Source organism: Jatropha curcas, chromosome 9 (genome assembly GCF_041381405.1).
Source record: "Jatropha curcas cultivar XTBG-Jc1 chromosome 9, XTBG_Jcur_1.0, whole genome shotgun sequence".
Classification (NCBI taxonomy): Eukaryota; Viridiplantae; Streptophyta; class Magnoliopsida; order Malpighiales; family Euphorbiaceae; genus Jatropha; species Jatropha curcas.
Genome location: NC_143159.1, coordinates 13,434,175 through 13,457,909, shown reverse-complemented (window position 1 = coordinate 13,457,909; position 23,735 = coordinate 13,434,175).

The following is a 23,735-nucleotide window of genomic DNA, read 5'->3' as shown; positions in this document are numbered from 1 at the left end:
TGCCCCATTTGAATCAGATCTTCTACCTTCGTAGCAGTGGCAATGAGCGACTGGAACATTGGTAGATACTGGGTCCGCAACTGCTATTGGTAGACAGGTTGTAGGTTCTTGATTATTATGTCTACCTGCTCTTGCTCAGAGGGCCGGTTAATCATCTGGGCGGCCTTGGCTCTCCATCTCGTAAGGAACGAGGAAAAGGGCTCATTATTTTTCTGTTTGGTGGTTTCTAGTTCTCTTCGAGTGACATCCACCTCCATGTTATAGCGGTATTGGGAATTAAATGCATTGCAGATGTCTTCCCAGGTTTTCATTTTGGATCGGTCCAAGCTGACAAACCACCTCAATGCGGCTCCGGTAAGAGATTGTTGGAACAACTGAGCAAGGAGCTCGCTGCTCAGTCCAAATGGGTTAAGGGCACCCACATACATCTTCAAGTGAGTTTTAGGACAAGTGGTTCCATCGAATTTGTCCATATTGGGCATCTTGAACTTGGTTGGCAGTCTTGCCTTGGGGAACAAGGACAAAGAGTCCATGTCCACCACCTCCTTGTGGGTTTTGAGAGCAGTGATGGATCTTTCCAGGAGTTATAACTTCTCTCTCATTCTTTGAGCTTCCAGCTCAGAAGTAGTTTTAGAGGGCATATCATCCAGGTTTAGGGCAGGGTTTGTAGGTTCGGCAGCAAGACCCTGGTTGGAGGCAGCAGGTCCACTTCCCCCGGCAGAAGCCCCATTTCCACTTCCATTTCCATTCCCATTGCCCAATTCAGCTATCAGGGCGGTCCTCTGGGCAGCTAGTGCCTCATTCATTCTGGCCTCCATTCTGGCCTCCATTCTAGCCTCTAGTTGTTCAATGAGGGTTTGGATATCAGCAAGTGATGCCATTGGTGCAGGTAGAGTCGTTGGAGTTGTGGGTGAAGCAGGTGTAGCTGGTGAAGCTGGTGATAGTACTGTAGGCGTGTCTGGCACTTGGGTAGGCACTCGGATTGTGGGCACCTGTAAGGATAAGGGTAGTTGGATTAGGTACAGTGGTCGGTGTATCAGGTAGCTGATGTGAGATGAATTGACTCTCTTGTCCAACTGTGCATGACTGAAAGTAAAAGAGTGTTTCATGCTCTCTTTGTGTTTACCCCATGTTTATGACATGTCGTGAATGCGCATAACAACACGTCATAATCTGTTTAATGATATGATTCACATCATTGGGTGCATACAGTCCTAAAGGGTAGGTTCTATAGGCTATGACTCAAATAGAGAATCGGCTTATAAGGGACCCTTGAACTTTGAGTATGGATATACCTAACCACATGTGAAACAAAGAGTTTCGCGCGGGTCCAACGGTACGCATACCCATGGGCCACCCCTAAAAGGATTAGGGGCGGTTTGCGGTAACAGGGAGGACGCTTTGGCTGTCCGTCGACATAATCAATGAGACCTGCCGATCAGCACTACTTGCTATCCAGACTCAGAAGTTTGAACAGAGAGAGAAAAAATTCATTTGAAATTCATTTTTTTATGCAATGGAGAAAAAGATTCTCAATCGTGCAAATAGATCAACAAATTTAAATGTCTTAATCAAATTTGTCACTTAAGTTCAAATTTCCTCTCATCGAGTATTCTTAAAGAAAGAACACTCGATTTATGTCAAGGTACCCTGTAAAACAAAGCATAATAAAGTAATGCCCTAAAGAAGGGCAGGTTAGTTTATTCAACAATTGTAGTCCACTTTTTTATGCAAAAAGATTACATAAGATTGTCCCCAGCGGAGTCGCCAAACTGTGAACCCCTCCCCAAACATCATAGGCATATGAATGCATGTGACTAAGGAAGAAATGCACGTGATGTGTGAGTCGCCACCTTGTTTAATTATTTTAGGGCAAACTAGGAAAAAACCCTAAGTTGACTCCAATTTTAATTAACCTAATTATTAGATTAATTATCCCAATGTCTAAGGCATGGTGTGCAAACCCGAGATGGATCCCGAGACTATGTCATGCTGATGAACTAACCTAAAAAAAATGAATGCTTTGCAAGGCAAATGAATGTAATTGGACTAATGAAGGTGTTTATGTGATTTGACTTGCCGCTCGGGGTTAAATCCCAAATGTGCCTACGTACTTCCGTTTGAATGGAAGATCAAAGTCGACGTAGTTCGATAGGCCTCTTTTAGAGGGCTTTGAATGGGGATGCTTTATGCATGAGTGTGTGTATGCTTTGTGCATTTTGTTTAGGCATTTTGCCTGAAAATTGATTGTTTCAGGCATTTGATGCCAAAAATGTTGATTTTAATGGCTTGTAGCCAAAAAGTTTGATTTAGGCAATTGTTGCCAAAAAAGGTTGATTTTAAGGCTTTTAGCCAAAAAAAGAGTGATTTAGGCAATTTGATTGCCAAAATGATTGATTTTAGGCGATTGTCGCCAAAATGATTGATTTTAAGGCTTTTAGCCAAAAGATTGATTAATTTTAAATGCATTTTGCCAAAGCTTTTGATTTAAGCGATTTGTCGCTAAAAAGTGGTTAATCTAATTTATTGGCAATTGGTTTGCCAAAAATTGATTAACTGAATTGTAATGTAGGCAATTGATTGCCAAGAAAAAATGTGTGTAATGAAGGCTATTTGGCCACAATTATTGATTAATTGGACTTAAGCCGAATTTGTTCGAAATAAAGGCAATTTCACCATAGTTATTGGTTAACTAGGCTTTTTAGCCAATATTGTCGGATTTAAACTTAACACCACGATTATTGACTAACCGGGCGTTTAGCCTAAACTTTATTTATTTGAGGCAGTTTATTTACCTAATGATTGACGTGAATGCTTTTATGCAATTGTAGAATTATTATGAGTAGAAAAGAAGCATGCATGAAGTGCTAAAATTAAATAGGCAGGGTTTAACTTACGTACCTGATTTAATCGTCGACCGCTTCTTAACTCCAGGTTAAGCTCCTCGTTAAGGGAATTTTAATTAATTTAATTTTAGTGACCACTTAACAAAGTAAGAAAGTGATAAAACTAAATTAAAATGCAAGAAAGCAGTAAAGAATCGCAAAGAGCGTAGGGGAGAAAGAGCGTCCGTCAACACAGACTGAGTGTCGAAAACAGAAGACCCGGGGCCACTATTTATAAAAAAAAGAGGACTGTCTCGGCGGCTAAGGCCGCCGGATGCCGGCGGCTGGGCCGCCTGAGCTCGGCGGCTCGGGCCGCCGGCTCTCGGCGGCTCAGACCGCCGGTGCTCGACGGCTCGGGCCGCAGGTTCTCGGTGGCTGGGCCACCGGAAGCCAGCGGCTGGACCGCCGTGCCTGGTGGTTTTGCTACTTTAACGCTCCGAGGGCTTTTTCGGGAGTTCCGGACCTCCAAAAAATATTCCGGGACCAGTGCTGTGATCCTCATAATTTTCCGGACATTTCAAGTACCATATTGGCATACTTTCGGTGAACTTCCAAAATGGCCTTTGGTCCGATCAGACTGTTTGCAGTCCGGGAAAATTGGCTCTTCGAGCCTCAAAATTTGGGTATTCACATATACATTCTTCTCTTCTACTCCTAATAATTCTATAACTACATAAATGCATTCATGACATCTTTAGGCGAATAAACTGTCTCAAATAAATAAGTTTAGGCTAAATGCCCGGTTAATAAATAATCGTGGTATTAAAGCCTAAATCCGACAATATTGGCTTAAAATACCTAGTTAATTAATAGCTATGGTATAATCGCCTTTATTTCGAACAAATCTGGCTTAAGTCCAATTAATCAATAATTGTGGCTAAAAAGCTTTAATTCAAACACGTTTTTATTGGCAATAAAATTGCCTACATTACAATCCAGTTAATCAATTTTTTGGCAAACACATTGCCTATAAACTAGATTAACTACTTTCAGCGACAAATCACTTAAATCAATTCTTTGGCAAAATGCCTAAAATTAATCAACTTATTTTGGTTAAAAGCCTTAAATCAATCATTTTGGAGCCTTAAATCAATCATTTTGGCGACAATCGCCTAAATAATCATCTTTTGGCAAACAGATTGCCTAAATTAACCTTTTTGGCTAAAAGCCTTCAAATTAATCAATCTTTTGGCTAAAAGCCTTAAAATCAAGCATTTTGGCGACAATCGCCTAAATCACATCAATTTTTTTGCAACAATTGCCTAAAGCAAATCTTTTTTGGCTAAAAGCCATTAAAATCAACATTTTTGGCATCAAATGCCTAAAACAATCAATCTTTGGCAAAATGCCTAAACAAAATGCACAAAGCATACACACACTCATGCATAAAGTATCCCCATTCAAAGCCCTTCAAAGAAGGCCTATCAAACTACGTCGACTTTGATCTTCCATTCAAACGGAAGTACGTAGGCACGTTTGGGATTTAACCCCGAGCGGCAAGTCAAAATCACATTTCATTGGTCCAATTGCATCATTTTACCTTGCAAAGCATTCATTCTTTGGTTAGTTTATCAGCATGACATAGTCTCGGGATCCACCTCGGGTTCGTAGACCATGCCTTAATCATTGGGCTAATTAATCTAGATTTAGGTTAATTAAAATTGGAGTCACTTAGGGTTTTTTCCTAGTTTACCCTAAAATAATTAAACAAGGTGGCGAATCACACATCACGTGCATTTCTTCCTGCATTCATATGCCATGATGTTTTGGGGAGGGGTTCACACTCTCGTAGTTGAAAAAGACCCAGGCTAGGGTGTCAATCTGGGAACTTCTGGCATCATCCTTTCCTCATCGCCAAGCTCTTTGCAAGGCTTTGAGCCAACTTCAAACATCGGTGGAGGTTAGCCCTGAAGTGCTGGTATCCACCCTCACCCAATCATCAAAGATGCAAAGCATCGGGTTTTCCGACGATGACTTACCCAAGCAAGGAAGCAGTCACAATGATGCACTCTATGTTACTGTTCAGACAAGAGATAAAACTGTGCCCACGGTTCTCATTGATAATGGGTCAGCACTGAACGTCTGCCCACTAAGGGTAGCCAGCTGTCTGGGGTTGGAGGAAGCTGATCTCATTCCATCGGACCAGATAATAAAAGCATATGACAGTACCCGGAGGGAAGTATTGGGGGTTGCTACACTAAAATTGGCAATTGGGCCAGCCATAATGGAGGTACCGTTCCAAGTAATTGACGTGCCCACCAGTTTCAACCTGCTACTGGGACGGCCATGGATACACCATACCAAGGCAGTACCTTCCTCTTTGCACCGAAAGGTCAAATTCCCCTACGAAGGTAAAATTAAAACAATTCAAGGGGATGACAATAGCCAACTGAAGAAGACAAAGGGTCAGCCTCTCTTTGAGGTCAACCCTGAGGATGCCAACCTGCCCCTCTCGGGATTTCAATATGACACTGTACAATTCATAGAAGGAAAGACTGCAAACTCTCGAATTCTCTTTGATTTCGGGACGGTGCAAATAAATTGCATAGTGCCTTTGATGCTGAAAATGTCCTACCTGCCGGGAATGGTTATGACAAGGTCCGGAAAGACATACCCCGCACTACAAGCTTGGGAGTGTCCGGTGAACCAAGGGACCTTTGGGTTGGGTTATGAGCCCACTGATGAAGACCGTGCTAAGAGAACCAGCAGAGGAAAGAAGGAGAGTATACAGATGTGGCCTTACCTTTTGACTTTGAATGGTCATTTCTGCAAACTGTGAATACTCAAATTTTGAGGCTCAAAGAGCCTATTTTTCCGGATTGCAAACAGTCCGGTCGGACCGGAGGCCGTTCGGAAAAGTTCACCGAAAGTATGCCAATATGGTACTTGAAACGTCCAAAAAATTACGAGGATCGCAGAATTGGTCCCGGAATATTTTTTGGAGGTACGGAACTCCCGGAAAAGCCTTCGGAACGAAAAACTAGAAAGAGGACAAGGGCGGCGTCCGCCGGCCGTCGGACGGGGCGGCTGAAGCCGCCGAAACGGGCGGCTGCGGCCGCCGGCACCGGCGGCGGCAGCGGCAGCCCTTGCGGCGGCAGCAGCCACCCTCCAGCCCGATTTTGCCCTATAAATACAGCCCCGGGCTGTTTTCGTCGAAAATCCCCCCGAAGGACCCGAAAACATCCTTTTTGTGGTTTTTGATAAAATGTGTTTATTTTTTATGCGGTGCCAATAAATCGGTCTTATAAACAATTTTGAGTCGCCACCCATTGTTTAGGCAATGGGACCGTTTTTATAAAAATGACTTCATTTTAAACCCAATTTTGTTTTAAGGCCAAATTATTTTAAAAGACTGGTCAGGCGCACCAATGTGATTCTGGGTAAGGGAATTGGGTACGCCGCCCGTTGGAAGCCGACGCCCGGAAAACCGGCCTCTATTATTAACCTACGATTTCTAATTTATTTTAATTAGAAAAGCCGAATTATTTATTTACTTAAACCCAACCCAAATAGATCGGACCGAGTTCCTATTTGAAAAATTATTTAATCGTCCCAAACAAATCTAACTATCACGTGGCAATTATTCAAATCAAAGCAATTAAACCAAATAAATAAAAAGACCCGCTCTTGCCTTATGGTTCAAGGCGGGCGACAAACCAAGTCAAAAATATTAAATAAAATAAATAAATGACCCGCTTTTGCCTTATGGTTCAAGGCGAGTAACAAACCGGATTCAAAAATATATATACAGATCGAATCAAAAATTAAATCCATAAACCAGTAAAAATAAAACCATACATAATTATTATTTAATATCTAAATCACACTTTAATCTTTTATTTTTAATTTAATTTTATATTTGCATTCAACCAAAAATTATAAAATCTACACAAATAAATATACAAAATCACATTTTAGTATTTTAAGCTTCATTAGACTATGATCTGTTCATATTTGGGCGTTCCCAGATTAGATTTTATTTTTATGCAAAATTTATATCTTTTGTTATTATTTCTGGAAAAATTGATGAACAGTACTGTTTATCGATGAACAAACAGTTACTGTTCATCGATCATTCCTGAAAAATTAATGAATAGTGCGTGAATAGTACCTGAATAGTGTGTGAACAGTGTATGAATAGTAGTGAACAGTGCATAAATAGTATCGATTTCTGAAAAATTAAGAACATTTACTGTTCATCGATGAACAAACAGTTACTGTTCATCAATCAATTCTGGGAAAATTGATGAATAACTACTGTTCATTGAACAAACAGTTACTGTTCATCGATTATTTCTAGGAAAATTGATGAACAGTTACTGTTCATCGATGAACAGCTGTTTATTTTTGTCCAGAATTCATTTTTAAGTGATTGTTTACATTATTTCTTGTTCAAATGTAATTTAAGGACACATAAAATGGCCAAATATGAACAGAATATAATTTAAAGAAGCTTAAAATATTAAAATCACAAGAACATGTAAAAACAAAAAAACACAAAAATATGTAAAGAAAAAATACAAAAATGTTAAGAAAATTACATGAACCTCAGATTGAGGATTGTAAATGGATCAAATGTCAAGAAGCTTTGTTTCCAAGGATTGATGTGTTTTTTTTTTATCTTTTAATTTTTTTTCCTTTTTATGGTTTAAATCACCTAAAAAATTGATATCTAATGCCAATTTTCCTCCAAATTAACTCACAAGAGTTTCTAGAGGAGAATGTGGCTGCAGGGTATTTTTTTAGGGTTTTTAGATTGTGTAGTTGTAGAAGTTGTGTGTAAAATTGTGAGAAAGAGATGAATTTATAGAGCTAGGTTAGGACTGTAGCAAACAGGTACTGTAGCAACAGGTATTGTAGCACACGGCTACTGTAGCACGCGTCTTTTTTTTTTTTTTTTGTTTAAATCCTTCGATTAAAAGACTTCTAGATGGCATTGACCCATTCGTCCTCGTATCATCATTGGATCAGGCGAGGCATAAAAACACGCGTCAACACGGGCACTCAGTTTTAATCACTCAGTCTGTGTTGACGGACGCTCCTTCTCCCCTACGCTCCTTCTCCCCTACGCTCCTTGCGATTCTTTTACTGCTTTTCTGCATTTAGTATATGCTTTTATTATTCTGCTGTTGCGATACTTGGTCACTTAAATTGAATTAATTCTAATTAATATTCCCTAAACGAGGAGCTTAATTTGGAATTTTCAAGCTGAAGCTAAGAAGCGGCCGCCAATTAACTCAGGTAAATAAATGAAATTCTACCTATTTAATTTCAGCATTTCATGCATATTTTTCTTCTACTCCAATTCTGAATTAAACTGTTGCATAAATGCATTCACATCATCAATTTGGCAAGTAAACTGCCATAATTAAATATGATTAAGCTTAAATGCCCGGTTAATTCATAATCGTGGTATTGAAGCCTAAATCCGACAATATTGGCTAAAAGTATCTAGTCAATTAATGACTACGGTATAATCGCCTTTATTTCGAACAGTCCGGCTTAAGTCCAATTAATCAATAATTGTGGCTAAATAGCCTTAATTAAACACGTTTTTTGGAAAGAAATTGCCTATATTGCAATTCAATTGATCGCTTTTGGCAAACAAATTGCCTATAAATAAAATTAACCATTTTTAGCGACAAATCGCTTAAATCGAAGCTTTGGCAGAATGCCTTGAATTAATCAATCTTTTGGCTAAAAGCCTTAAATCAGTCATTTTGGCGACAATCGCCCAATCAACATTTTTTAGCAAACAAATTGCCTAAATCAACTCATTTTGGCTAAAAGCCTTCAAATAATCAATTTTGGCGACAATCGCCTAAATCACATTAATTTTTGGCAACAAATTGCCTAAATCAATCTTTTTGGCTAAAAGCCTTAAATCAACATTTTTGGCAACAAACGCCTAATCAAATCAATCAATTCTTTGGCAAAATGCCTCAACAAAATGCACAAAGCATACACACACTCATGCATTAAGCATACCCATTCAAAGCCCTTTTAAAAAGGCCTATCGAACTACGTAGACTTTGATCTTCCATTCAAACGGAAGTACGTAGGCACGTTTGGGATTTAATCCCGAGTGGCAAGTCGAAATCACTTAAACATTTCATTGGTCCAATTACATCATTTACCCTACAAAGCATTCATTCATCGGTTAGTTCATCAACATGACATGGTATCGGGATCCACCTCGGGTTCGCAAACCATGCCTTAAACATTGGGATAATTAATCTAGTAATTAGGTTAATTAAAATTGGAGTCAACTTAGGGTTTTTTCCTAATTTACCCTAAAATAATTAAACAAAGTGGCGACTCACACATTCATGTGCATTTCTGCCCTTAGTCATATGCATCATATGCCTATTTTTGGAGGGAGGGGTTCACGGTTTGGCGACTCCGTTGGGGACTTATGTAATCATTTTGCATAAAGTGGACTATAATTGCTGCATCAACTAACCGACCCTTTTTCAGGGTATTATTTTACTATGCTTTGTTTTGCAGGGTACCCCAACAAAGATTAAGTATTCTTCCTTTAAGAATGCTTAATAAGGAGAATTTGGACCTAATTGAAATTTACTTTAAATCACTTAAATTTGTTTATTTATTTGCACGAATTGAGAATCTTTTTCTCCATTGCATAAAAAAACAAATTTCAAATGAATTTCTTCTCTCTCTGTTCAAACTTCTGAGTCTGGATAGCAAGTAATGCTGATCGGCAGGTCTCCTTGATTATGTCGAGGGACAGCCAAAGCATCCTCCCTGTTACCGCAAACCATCCCTAATCCTTTTGGGGGTGGCCCATGAGTATGCGTACTGTCGGACCCACGCGAAACTCCTTGTTTCACAGGTGGTTAGGTATATCCATGCTCAAGGTTCAAGGGTCCCTTAATAATCTAATGCTCTATTTGTGTCATAGCCTATAGAACCTATCCTTTAGGGTTGTATGCACCCAATGATATGAATCATCTCATTAAAATGGATTATGACGTGTTGTTGTGCGCATTCATGACATATCACCTCATAAAAACATTAAAAAGAACACAAACTATTCTTTTTAGTCATGCACAGTTGGACAAAGAGTTGATCTACCTCATATCAGCTACCCTGATACACGAACCACTGTACCCTAATCCAATTACCCTTATACTTACAGGTACCCACTATTCGAGTGCCTATCCAAGTTCCAGTCACACCTACAGTGCTATCACCAACCTCACCAGCTTCACCAGCTTCTTCAACTTCAACTACACCAATGGCATCACTTGCTGACATCCAAAACCTCATTGAACAACTCGAAGCCAGAATGGAGGCTAGGATGCATGAGGCATTAGCTGCCTAGAGAACTACCCTGATAGCTGAACTAGGTATTGGTAATGGAAATGGGGCTTCCGCTGGGGGAAGTGGACCTGCTACCTCCAATCAGGGACCTGCTGCTGAACCGACCAACCCTGCCCTTAACCTGGATGACATGCCCTTCAGAACTGCTTCTGAGCTGGAAGCTCAGAAAATGCGAGAAAAACTGGAATTGTTAGAAAGGTCTGTTACTGCCCTTAAGACACATAAGGAAGTAGTGGACATGGACTCCTTGTCCTTGTTCCCCGAAGCGAGACTGCCAACAAAGTTCAAGATGCCCAACATGGACAAGTTTGATGGAACCACTTGCCCCAAAATGCACCTGAAAATGTATGTGGGTGCCCTAAACCCGTTCGGACTGAACAGCGAGCTCCTTGCTCAGTTGTTTCAATAATCACTCACCGGTGCTGCTTTGAGGTGGTTTGTCAGCCTGGACCGGTCTAAAATGAAGACCTGGGAAGACATCTGCAATGCATTTAATACGCAATACCACTATAATATGGAGCTTGATGTTACTCGGAGGGAACTAGAAACCACCAAACAGAAAAACAATGAACCCTTTTCCTCGTTCCTTACGAGGTGGAGGGCCAAGGCCGCCCAAATGATCAACCGGCCTTTTGAGCAAGAACAGGTGGACATAATTATAAAGAACCTGTAGCCTGTCTACCAACAACAACTACAAACTCAATACCTACCAACGTTTCAGTCGCTCATTGCCACTGCTATGAAGGTAGAGGATCTAATTCAAATGGGGCAACTGAAAGAAGACTCGGGAACCTCAAAATATAAGAAGCCCAGCCAAGCTAGCAAAGTCCACGAAGTGGCAAGCATCACCCCCACGAATCCTTTGTGTGTGGGAAATATGAGAAATGCCAGTCAGTCGAGAAGGACATATATTGATCTCGGGATGCCAATCCTTTTGGTATTCCGAGAGGCTGTCAAGGCAAGCTACATCAAGCCTTTGGAAGCAAGGCCGCCACCCAACCCATTACCAAGGAACTACAGAGCTGACGAATACTGTTAGTACCATCAGGGTAACGGGCGCAAGACTGAAGCGTTCTGGACACTTAAGAACCGCATCCAAGACCTGGTGGACAACGGTTCAATTATTCCTAGGAGTAAGCCAAACATTAGCACTAATCCCTTACCAAATCACGGGGTAAATGCTATTGTTTCCGACCAGGAATTGATCGATCCTTTCGAACTATTCCTAGAAATGAATGACATCTGTGTCCTTGACCTGAATGACCTAACTGAAGAGGTCAATGCAATAACCAGGAGTGGGAGACAGTATGAACCATTAGTCCTAGACAAAGTCCAAAATAAGCCCTACCAGAGGGCAGATGAGCCGAAGGAAGACCCGGTACTCTCGCAGTTAAAAAAGACCTAGGCTAAGGTGTCAATCTGGGAACTTCTGGCATCATCCTTTCCTCATCGCCAAGCTCTTTGCAAGGCTTTGAGTCAACTCCAAACATCGGTGGAGGTTAGCCTTGAAGTGCTGGTGTCCACCCTCACCCAATCATCAAAGATGCAAAGCATCAGGTTTTCCGACGATGACTTGCCCAAGCAAGGAGGCAGTCACAATGATGCACTCTATGTTACAGTTCAGACTAGAGAAAAGACTGTGCCCATGGTTCTCATTGACAATGGGTCAGCGTTGAATGTCTGCCCACTGAGGGTAGCTAGTTGTCTGGGGTTGGAGGAAGCAGATTTCAGTCCATCAAACCAGATAGTCAAAGCCTATGATAGCACCCGGAGGGAAGTGTTGGGGGTTGCTACGTTGAAGTTAGCAATTGGGCCAGCTGTGATGGAGGTCCCATTCCAAGTAATTGATGTGCCTACCAGTTTCAACCTACTTCTGGGTCGACCATGGATACATCATACTAAGGCAGTACCCTCTTCCCTGCACCAAAAGGTCAAGTTTCCTTACGAGGGCAAAGTTATCACTATTCAGGGGGATGACAATAGCCTACTGAAGAAGACAAAGGGTCAGCCTCTCTTTGAGGTCAACCCTGAGAATGCCAACCTGCCCCTCTCGGGATTTCAATATGACACTGTACAATTCATAGAAGGAAAGACTACAAACTCTCGAATTCTCTTTGATTTCGGGACAGTGCAAATAAATTGCATAGTGCCTTTGATGCTGAAAATGTCCTACCTGCCGGGAATGGTTATGGCAAGATCCGGAAAGACATACCCCGCACTACAAGCTTGGGAGTGTCCGGTGAACCAAGGGACCTTTGGGCTGGGTTAAACCCACTGATGAAGACCTTGCTGAAAGGACCAGGAGAAGAAAGAAGGAGGGTATACAGATGCGGCCTTACCGTTTGACTTTGAATGGTTATTTCTATAAACCGGGAGAAACAATTCCTTATTGTGGCTTCCAGGAACCATTCTACGTCCTGACAGCTAAGAAAATGCTGCCCGGGCTGGAAATATTTGCTGATACCTGGGATAACAAGCCAGAAGCAATAACTAAACTGGAAGTGGAAGACTTCATGCAGCTTAGTCTCTTTGACGAGGTTGCGGTCATCATAGGAAATGATGGAAACCAAGACCTGCTGAGCTTGATCAAGCCATACAAAGGGCCTCTCACCAACTGGTATGCCGAGGAGGAACGCGCTGCTGATAAACCCCCTCCCGAGTCAAACTTAGAATCAAAATCTGTAATCAAGTCTTGTACTGAGTCTGAGTCGGACTCCGAGTCTGAAACCGAGTCAGAGTCCAGTTCCAGTTCTGAGTCGTCTGTGTCGGATTTAGAAAATCCAGACTTCAAATTTGATGTATTTTTTTAGGACGATTCCGTCCTAATCAATAAGAGCTTGCAAATTATTGGCTACCCCGCGTGTCTATCTTTCCAAGCATTTCCAAGCAAAAATAATGAAAATCAAATAAACGAAATAAAAAATGAAAAAGAAAAAATAATAATTGGCAAAGAAGAAAATGAACATACATACATTGCATCTGACTGTGTGAACAGGGAACAGGTCATTGAATGCTTGAAGAAGTTTGCCGATTGCTTCATGTGGAAGGCAAGTGACATCACGGGAATTGACCCGGCAATAGCGGTGCACAAGATTCCAGTATACCCTGAGGCTAAGCCGGTAAAACAGAAGCTAAGAAGGCTGAAAACAGAATGGTCCTTGAAAATCAAGGAGGAAGTAGCCAAGCAACTGGAGAATAAGTTCATAGAACCCATTGCCTACCCAACGTGGTTAGCAAATATTGTGCCGGTGCCGAAGAAAGATGGCAAAGTCAGAATATGTGTGCATTACCGGGATGACTTCCCCCTGCCATATATTGACTTGTTGGTGGACCGAATGGCTGGACACGAGATGGTCTCCTTGACCGATCTTGCTGTCGGGTACAATCAAATAATGATGCATTTGCCAGACAAAGAGAAAACGGCAATCATCACGGAGTGGGGAACCTACTACTACAGGGTTATGCCTTTTGGGCTCAAAATGCCGGGGCAACCTATCAAAGAATGGCAACGACCATCTGCCATGACATGATTCACAAAGAAGTAGAAGTGTATGTGGACGATATGGTTGTTAAATCAAAAACAGCTGAAGAACATACAACAGCACTTGATAAGTTCTTCCTTAGACTTCGAAAGTACAATTTAAAGCTCAACCCGGCGAAATGTCTGTTTGGAGCTACATCCGGAGTATTTCTGGGGCATATGGTCAGTCGGAAGGGCATAGAGATTGACCCTTCAAAAGCCAAAGCCATTCTGGAAATGCCAGCACCGAAGACGGAAAAAGAAGTTCGGGGTTTCTTGGGAAGACTACAGTACATCAGCCGGTTCATCAATCAATTGGCCAATACTTGTAGTCCGATTTTCAAATTACTCAGGAAAGGAGTAGCCATCAAATGGAATGAGGATTGTCAGAAAGCTTTCGACCAAGTCAAGCAATATCTGTTATCCCCGCCAGTTTTACAGCCACCAAGGCTAGGAAAGCCTTTGCTATTGTACCTATCAGTGATAGAAGAAGCGATGGGTGCAATGCTAGCTCAACAAGCAGAAGATACAAGGGTAGAAAATGTGAGTATTGCCTCAGCAAAAGGATGCTAGACTACGAGGTAAATACAATAAGATAGAGAAGTTGTGTCTGGCTCTAGTTTGGGCTTGTACAAAGCTGCAGCACTACCTCTCGTCCTATACCACATACGTTATTTCTGAATCGAACCCCTTGAAATTCCTTATGGAGAGGCCGGTTCTTGACAGTAAGATGGCTAAGTGGGTGTCGGTGCTCGCAGCCTATGATTTAAAATTTGTACAACGGAAGGCAGTGAAAGGCGGAGCCTTAGCTGATCAATTAGCAGAATTACCGGTCGAAGACCAAATGCCGGATGTAGAATTTCCTGATGAAGACTTGTTGAGCTTGGAAAGTGAAGTCTGGGAAATGTACTTCGATGGAGCTTCAAACTACCATGGAAATGGGGTTAGAGTCGTATTCAAAACTCCTTGTGGAGAATACGTCCCAATTGCAGTCAAATTAGATTTCGATTGCACCAACAATGAAGCTGAGTATAAAGCTTGCATAAAGGGGTTAGAAGCAGTCCTGGAAAAGGAAATAAAGGTCCTCAAGGTTTTCGGGGATTCTAATTTAATAGTCTCCCAAGCTTTGAGAAAATGGAAAATTAAAGAAGAGTGTTTGGTTCCTTACCTACAATGCTTGGACGAATTGGCTCAGCAATTTGAGGATTTATCCTTCCACTACTTGCCGCGAGCCAAAAATCAGTTTGCTAATGCTCTGGCTACTTTAGCTCCCATGGTCAATGTAGAGGGGAATCAAATTATTCGACCTTTGACAGTTCGGCTGTAGAAACAGCCAGCACATATCATGAATTTGGGGGATGACAAGCCCTGGTATTAGGATATACAGAATTATCTTCAGAATGAAGCCTACCCGGAGGGATCCACCAAACGCAAAGTTTACCAAAGAAGAATGGCACGACATTTTAATAAGAAGGTCAAAGACCTAAAACTGGAAGAAGGTTGTTTGGTCCTGAAGGAAAATAGACAGCCAATCATAGACCCACGTGGGAAGTTTCGTCCTCATTGGGATGGACCCTATGTGTTGAAGAAAATATTGTCTGGCGGAGCCGTCATTTTGACTGATTTGGATGGTTTGGAATTCTCGAATCCATGTAATTTAGTCAGTTAAAAAGATATTTTGTATAATAAGCATTGCATAATGTAAAAAAGAGCTACATTAGACCTGATTCTCCTCGAAAAAAAAAGAAATTATGTATCAGAGATATGTAGGCAACCCTCTTTGGGCACGATCTAAACATTAATGAGAAAATCATTTCATAATTCATTCTTCTTTGCCAAAAAAAAAAAAAGAAAAAGAAAAGAAAAAAAAAGAGAGAAAAACCCGCTAAGTCGAAAACCCGAAAGGGCGGCTTAGGCAAAAGTCGGGGCCCGCTAAGTTGAAAACCCGAAAAGGGCGGCTTAGGCAAAAATGGGTAGCTCGTTAAGTTAAAAACCCGAAAGGGCAGCTTAGGCAAAAATTAGAGCTTGAATAAATAAAGTTGGAAAATGCTTGGAAAGCTTAAAAGTCGAATGACATTCCCAATTAAAGCAATAAAGTCAAACAGTCCGAAGTCAAGCAGAAAGCAAAAGAGTCCAAGAAAAATAAATAAATAATGAAGTCTAAGTCCAAGTCCAAAAAAAAAAAAAAAAAAAAAAAAACGAAACATACATCCAAAGCTAAAGAACAAAATCCAAAATCCAAAGTCAAAGTCCCAAATAAAAAGTCAAAAAAGTCAAAATAAGGGAAAAAACAACAAAAGTCCAAAAGCCTATAAGAGTCTAGGTGTCCCGTCACCTCCGTGGGGCAACATCCTCCGAGTCATCCCTAGCTGCTGAACTCTCTCCAACCTCGCCTGTCCGGGGAGCCAACACAATCTCCTCATTAGTCCCAACCTCATTATCAGCGTCAGCCTGAGCCCAACCTTCAAGTGCACTCAGCAGTGCGTTCCTCCTTGGCCTTTCAACCGGCCAGACAATGGCAATGAACCAGGTCCGATACTCAGGAGAAGTCTGGACACCGGCAGGATTAGGTAAAGGCCTAACCATGTGATGGTCTCTAACCCAAGCCCTAACGACGGCTCGGGTAACACCCGGAGTGATGGCTGAATCAGTTGAAGTGCCATCTACAATTGGGACAGTCTGGTCTATCCCCATCTGCCTCAAAAGCGCGAAGCACAATACCAAGTACAGTGTGTAAGGCCGAAAAGGTAAACCTGAGTATGGCGAGAGCTAACCTGGATAAAACGGGTGATGTCATACCAGGAAATGTACCACAGTACCTCATTTGGACCCAGCTCAATCAGCCATGAGGTCCATGCATCAGTAGACGGATGAGTGATCAGGATCCTCCGCATACGATACTGAGAGGGGTTGTAAGGCAAGAAAGTAGGAGCAGCAAACACTTGGAGGTGGTCCTCTAACCAAACCTGAGTAATGGATCCTTTCTATTACAAAGGAATGAACCAAAAGAAAGAAGAGACAATAAGCAATAGGAGATAGACCATACCTCCCCAAATTGATCTTTTCTACCTTGGAGAGACTCTTAGTCCAATTGTGCATGCTGTGGTTATAAAAGGGATTCATTTTTGAAAAAAAGATCAGAAATTGAAAAGAATTGAAAGTTGAAATTGAAAAAAAAAATCCCGTTTTCTTACAAATCAAAGTGGATAATCATGCATACATATAAAATTTTCAGTACTAACCAAGTGCAGGTACAGTCAAAGTTCAGTATAGAAATACAGGCAAAGAAAAAAAAAAACAGGAAAAATCTATCAACCATGGCATCAGCGACGGGGCCTCCTCCTCCTCTGATCATCAGAGGCCCTCAGAGTCCAGGACGAAGAAAGTTCTTGCTGCATCCCAAGCATCAGCTCCATCATCTGACTGACCAAGCCGTTAGGAACCTGGAAATCATACAAAAAAACACAAGTCAATATCAAATCTCTTATGAATCCTTTTTGTGAGAGATTTATCAGTCATTACCTCATTAATGTCCGCGGGAGGAAGATCCAAGCGATCCACATTCTCCAGGGAGACCTCCCAAAAAGCTAGAGTGCCATCAGGAGTATAGTAGGAAATGCTGTATGGAAGATGTAGGTTGGCCAGGCCTGGATGAAGCGGACCGGTAGCCTCTGAGATGGCCTGGGGAGCCCTGGAAGGACCTGACAGGCGACTAGGCCCAGCCTGAGATGGGCCCTCAACCGGAGTGGAAGAAGAAGGATCAGTCTGGGGCCTCCTCCTTGGAGTCCTAGTCGAGGGGCCTGAAGCCCGAGAAGAATGTGTGTTAGGAGGCGGGGAAGTGTGAACCCCTACCCCAAATATATCATACGCATATGAATGCATGTGACTAAGGGCAGAAATGCACGTGAATGTATGAGTCGCCACCTTGTTTAATTATTTTAGGGTAAACTAGGAAAAAACCCTAAGTGACTCCAATTTTAATTAACCTAATTATTAGATTAATTATCCCAATGTTAAGGCATGGTCTATGAACCCGAGGTGGATCCCGAGACTATGTCATGCTGATGAACTAACCGATGAATGAAATGCTTTGCAGGGTGAATGAAGTAATTGGACCAATTGAAATATTTAAGTGATTTTGACCTGCCACCCGGGGTTAAATCCCGAACGTGCCTACGTACTTCCGTTTGAATGGAAGATCAAAGTCAACGTAGTTCGATAGGCCTTCTTTGAAGGGCTTTGAAGGTGTATGCTTAATGCATGAGTGTGTGTATGCTTTGTGCACGTTTGTTTAGGCATTTTGCCAAAGGATTGATTGATTCGATTAAGCGTTCGTCGCCAAAAATGTTGGTTTTAAGGCATTTGTGCCAATAATGGTTGTCGGGCGATTTGTCGCCAAAGTTGGGCTTATTATTGCCAAAATTGATGTTCGGGCTTATTATTGCCGAAAGACGTTTTGTTGGACGATTTGTCGCCGAAGTGATGTTTGGGCTTTTTATTGCCAAAATTGGTGTTCGGGCTTATTATTGCCGAAATGATTGATTTTAAGGCTTTTAGCCAAAATGTGTTGATTTAGGCAATCTGTTTGCCAAAATGATGTGATTTAGGCGATTGTCGCCAAGATGGTTGATTTTAAGGCCTTTGGCCAAAATTGATTGATTTCAAGGCTTTGAGCCGAAATTGGTTGATTTTAAGGCATTTTGCCAAAATTGATTGATTTTAAGGCATTTTGCCGAAAGATTGATTTTAAGCGATTCGTCGCTAAAAATGGTTAATCTCTTTTTTAAGCAATTTGTTTGCTAAAAAAAATGTGATAGACAGTAGGCAATTTGTTGCCAAAATGATTGATTAAATGTAGGCAATTTGTTGCCAAAAAACATGATTGAGGCCGTTAGCCACAATTATTCGATTAATTGGACCTTTAGGCGAAGTGTTCGAAATAAAGACAATTACACCATAGTTATTGATTAACTAGACATTTTTGTCGATATTGTCGGATTTAAACTTTAATACCACAATTATTAATTAACCGGGCATTTGAGCTTAATCATTTTTATTTGAGGCAGTTTATTTACCAATTCAATGACGTGAGTGCATTTATGCGATTATAGAATTGTTAGGAGTAGAAGAGAAATATGCATGAAGCGCTAAAATTAAATAGGCAGAGTTTCGTTTACATACCTAATTTAATCGACGACCGCTTCTTAATTCCAGATTTAAGCTCCTCGCTTGGGAAATATTAATTAATTTTAATTTATTTGATTTTAGTGTCCAAATATCACAACAAAATATAATAAAAATTGAATTAAAATGCAAAAAGCGGTAAAGAAGTCGCAAGGAGCGTGGGAGGGAGGAAGATCGTCTGTCAACACAGACAAGGGTGGCCAAAATGAAGACCCGGAGGCCGTTTTTATAGGCAAAAATGGGCATCCGGCAGGAGGTGCCGCCGGAGGTCCGGCGGCGGGTACCGCCGTGCCGGAGGCAGGTGCCACCGGAGATCGGCGGCAGGTGCTGCCGGCGACGGCGGCAGGTGCCGCCGTGCTCAACGGCGACCCCCTTAGGTTTTTCGCTTCAGAGGGGTTTTTGGGAGTTTCGGGTCTCCGAAAAATATTCCGGGACCTGTTCTGCGATCCTCGCGACATTCCGGACATTTTAAGTACCATATTGGCATACTTTCGGTGAACTTCCAAAATGGCCTTCGGTCCGGTCGGAGTGTCTGTAGTCTAGAAAAACAGGCTTTTCAAGCCTCAAAATTGGAGTATTCACAGGAATGTGCCTGAAAATCATCAAACCGAGATCCGATAGGCTGCATCAGAAACATCTTGCAGAACTCATCATAATCTCCTCCCAGAATGAACTCCACATGTGGGAAGCCCTCAATATGAGCGTCGGTAAGCGTCATCTGCTTTCCCGCTTGCATGTCCTCGGGAGGGGGATAAGGGACGGAGCGGCAGCCTCTGATCTGAAAGTCTACTCTCTCGTCCAGATAATAGCGTCTCAAGACGGGATGTGACAAGACAACCCTCCGCCGAGACAAGGCCTCTGATCGCTTGAAATGGGGGTCAGCCTCAATCCAACTTTGAAGACGGGCATTCATCGCCCCCGTCTCAACCTATGAAAGAAGCAAATGTGTTAATAAATCCTTTTTATTTTCACATACTTAAAAAAAAAAATTACAAGACAATTACCTACTCCATGGTGCAAGTATCGAAGAAGGTCCGCAGGTCCCTTAATGACTTTCTGCGTCGAACAGTTTGGAGGTTTGTTCGGTACCACCTCCAAGCCAAAGGTACCAGCCCTAATCCAAGATCAGCATGAATCAGCTCCGGGTGAGTGTAAGGAAAGTACTCAAATGCCCAAGTCTGCAAAACAGAAGCAAGAATCAGTGAGGGAAAATCAATAAATAAACAGAAAAACATAGAAAGGGAGAATGTTCTTTACATTACCTCCCAAAAGTAGTAGGTCCCGCTGAGTTTACAGTGGCCCCGACTCAGATAACACATATCATCATACATGCGGCTCAGAATAGCTCCGGCCCAGTCGTACTCCTCAAGATGGGCTAGATTTTCCAAACTCTTCAAGATGGAAGGATTAAACTTATCCTTCCTGTTGGACCAGAAGGTCGAAGCGAACAGCAGCAACAAAGTGAATCTGGCCACCTGAGTAGCCGTCAGCTCTCCCTGCTGTGAACCCCTCCCCAAAATATCACCGGCATATGAATGCATGTGACTAAGGACAGAAATGCACGTGAGTGTGTGAGTCGCCACCTTGTTTAATTATTTTAGGGTAAACTAGGAAAAAACCCTAAGTGACTCCATTTTTAATTAACCTAGTTACTAGATTAATTATCCCAATGTTTAAGGCACAGTCTGCGAACCCGAGGTGGATCCCGAGACTATGTCATGTTGATGAACTAACCGATGAATGAATGCTTTGCAAGGTAAATGATGGATTAATGAAATGTTTGAGTGATTTTGACTTGCCACCCGGGGTGAAATCCCGAACGTGCCTACGTACTTCCGTTTGAATGGAAGATCAAAGTCAACGTAGTTCGATAGGCCTTCTTTGAAGGGCTTTGAATGGGTATGCTTTATGCATGAGTGTGTATGCTTTGTGCATGATTTTGTGTATGCTTTGTGCATTTTGTGTGTATGCTTTGTGCATGATTTTGTGTATGCTTTGTGCATTTTTGTGTGTATGCTTTATGCATGATTGTGTATGCTTTGTGCATGATTGTGTGTATGCTTTGTGCATGTTGTTTAGGCATTTTGCCGAAAATTGATTGATTTAGGCATTTTGCCAAAAATGTCGATTTTAAGCGATTTGTCGCTAAAATGGTTGATTTTACGGTTTTAAACCGAAAATGATTGATTTTGAGGCATTTTGCCAAAAATGTCGATTTTAAGCGATTTGTCGCTAAAATGGTTGATTTTACGGTTTTAAACCGAAAATGATTGATTGTGAGGCATTTTGCCAAAAATGTCGATTTTAAGCGATTTGTCGCTAAAATGGTTGATTTTACGGTTTTAAACCGAAAATGATTGATTTTGAGGCATTTTGCCAAAAATGTCGATTTTAAGCGATTTGTCGCTAAAATGGTTGATTTTACGGTTTTAAACCGAAAATGATTGATTTTAAGGCATTTTGCCAAAAATGTCGATTTTAAGGCTTTAAGCCAAAATTGTTGATTTTAAGGCATTTTGCCAAAATGTGTGATTTAGGCGATTGTCGCCAAAATGGTTGATTTTGAGGCCCTCGGCCGAAATGTGTTGGTCTTAAGGCTTTTCGCCAAAATGGTTTGATTTTATGACTTTTAGTCGAAAGTGTTGATTTTAAGGCGTTTCGCCAAAATGGTTCGATTTTACGACTTTTGGCCGTAAAAGGTTTGATTTTTGATTAAGCAAGACTTTAGTTGACGTGTATGCATTTTTATGCAGTTATAGAATGATTAAGAGTAGAAAAGAAGCATGCATGAAGTGCTAAAATTAAATAGGCAGAATTTTAATTACGTACCTGATTTAATCGTCGGCCACTTCTTAACTCCAGATTTAGCTCCTCGTTTAGGTATATTAATTAATTTTTAATTTTATTTTATTTTAGTGGTCAAATAACACAATATAAATGCAATAAAATTAAATTAAATGCAAAAAGCGGTAAAGAAGACGCAAGGAGCGTGAGAGGGAGAAGGTTTCGTCCGTCAATACAGACAAGAGGTGCCAAAAACAGCCTGAAAATGGCCTATTTATAGGCCATTTTCGGGTCCCGGGCGGTAGCTGCCGCCTGGCATGGCGGTAGCCACAACTCAAAAATCTGGGCGGTAGCTGCCGCCAGGCTCGGCGGTACCTACCGCCCTGTCGGTGGGGCGACAGGCCTCGCCCGCGCAGGGCGACAGGCCTCGCCCGCGCGCGGCGCGAGGCCTCGCCCGCGCGCGGTGCGAGGCCTCGCCCGCGCTGGGCGCCAGGCCCCGCCCGCGCTTGGCGTGGGCTGGCGCCGCCGTGGCCGGTGTGGCCACCGTGCCTCGCTTCGGGAGCCTTTTTGGGAGTTCCGGACTTCCGAAAAATATTCCGGGACCTGTTCCGCGATCCTTGTAAAATTCCGGACGTTTCAAGTACCATATTTCCGGTGAACTTCCGAAATGGCCTCCGGTCCGGCCGGACTGTTTGCAAATGCACTGTAGCACAATTAAATTTGCTGTAGCAAATGCACTGTAGCACAATTAAATTTGCTGTAGCAAATTCATTGTAGCACAGTCAAATTTACTGTAGCAAAGTCAACCAACAGGCTTTTTGAGCCTCAAAATTTGAGTATTCACAGTTGCCCCCCACCGTCGACCATAAAAATGATTTATGGGAGTCGGTGGTTGTCCGAAACGCAAATTTTGTAGGCGAGAATCGGACGCGTCCAGAAGACCCGCCTCTTGGCTATTTGCTTATAAATAGCCTAAAAAAAAGCTCATTTTCATTCATTCAAGACTTCCTAAGTTAAGGAATTCTCTCAAATTCTCTCAACTTCCTAGGTTTTAAGGTTTCTCTTCTTTCATGGCTTCCTCTGATCTGAGCGGTGAGGAGTACCTGGGGTCTCTGGGGATCTCGCTTGACGAAGTCAACCTTACGGTGGACGCTAACAGTCACGCCTCCGTAACAGGCATCTTCGCCCAGGTACGCCTTCTTTTATTCTGATTATTATTTTTTTCGGGCCTTAGGGGCCTAAAAGAAAATAGGGATTGTGGCTTTTCGGGCTTTAGGCCGAATTTGGGAAATTGTGAACTTTGGGCCTCCGTGGCCCGAGTGTGATTTTCGGGCTTTAGGCCGAATTTGTGAAATTGTGAACTTTGGGCCTCCGTGGCCCGAGTGTGATTTTCGGGCTTTAGGCCGAATTTGTGAAATTGTGAACTTTGGGCCTCCGTGGCCCGAGTGTGATTTTCGGGCCTTAGGCCGAATTGTGAAATCTTTATTTTTCTGCGCTCACTGTTTTATGAGTATGCATGCTAAGATATTATCCTTAGTAAAGAACCAAGGACCAATTCTCATATTGTTTTACCTTTTAGGATCCTTACATTAGATTGGATGTGGCTGAGATTTCTATGTCCGAAATCCCGATCGAGACATTGGATCCGAACCACCCGGTTGGAGCGATCATCAATCCGTCCCATCTGGGTTACTTGAGGCATTTTGATACTTGCCGAAACAGTCACAAGGAGTTGCTGGGTGCTTTGGCCGAAAGATGGTGGGACACCACCAACACTTTTCATTTTTCTTGGGGCGAGATGACAATGACCCCTGTGGATTTTTCTGTGATTACCGGAATCCCTTTTGGTATTCGGCCGATTGAGTTATATGACGACTGGAGGATAGAAATTTCCCCTGATCGGATGGTGGAGTTGATTGGTATAGACCTGCCCCGGATTGTCGGGCCAGGCTCCGCTACTCCAGCTTTGAGCGTTTCTAGGCGCTGGCTATACCTCCAGGCTCCCGGTATTTATGCTA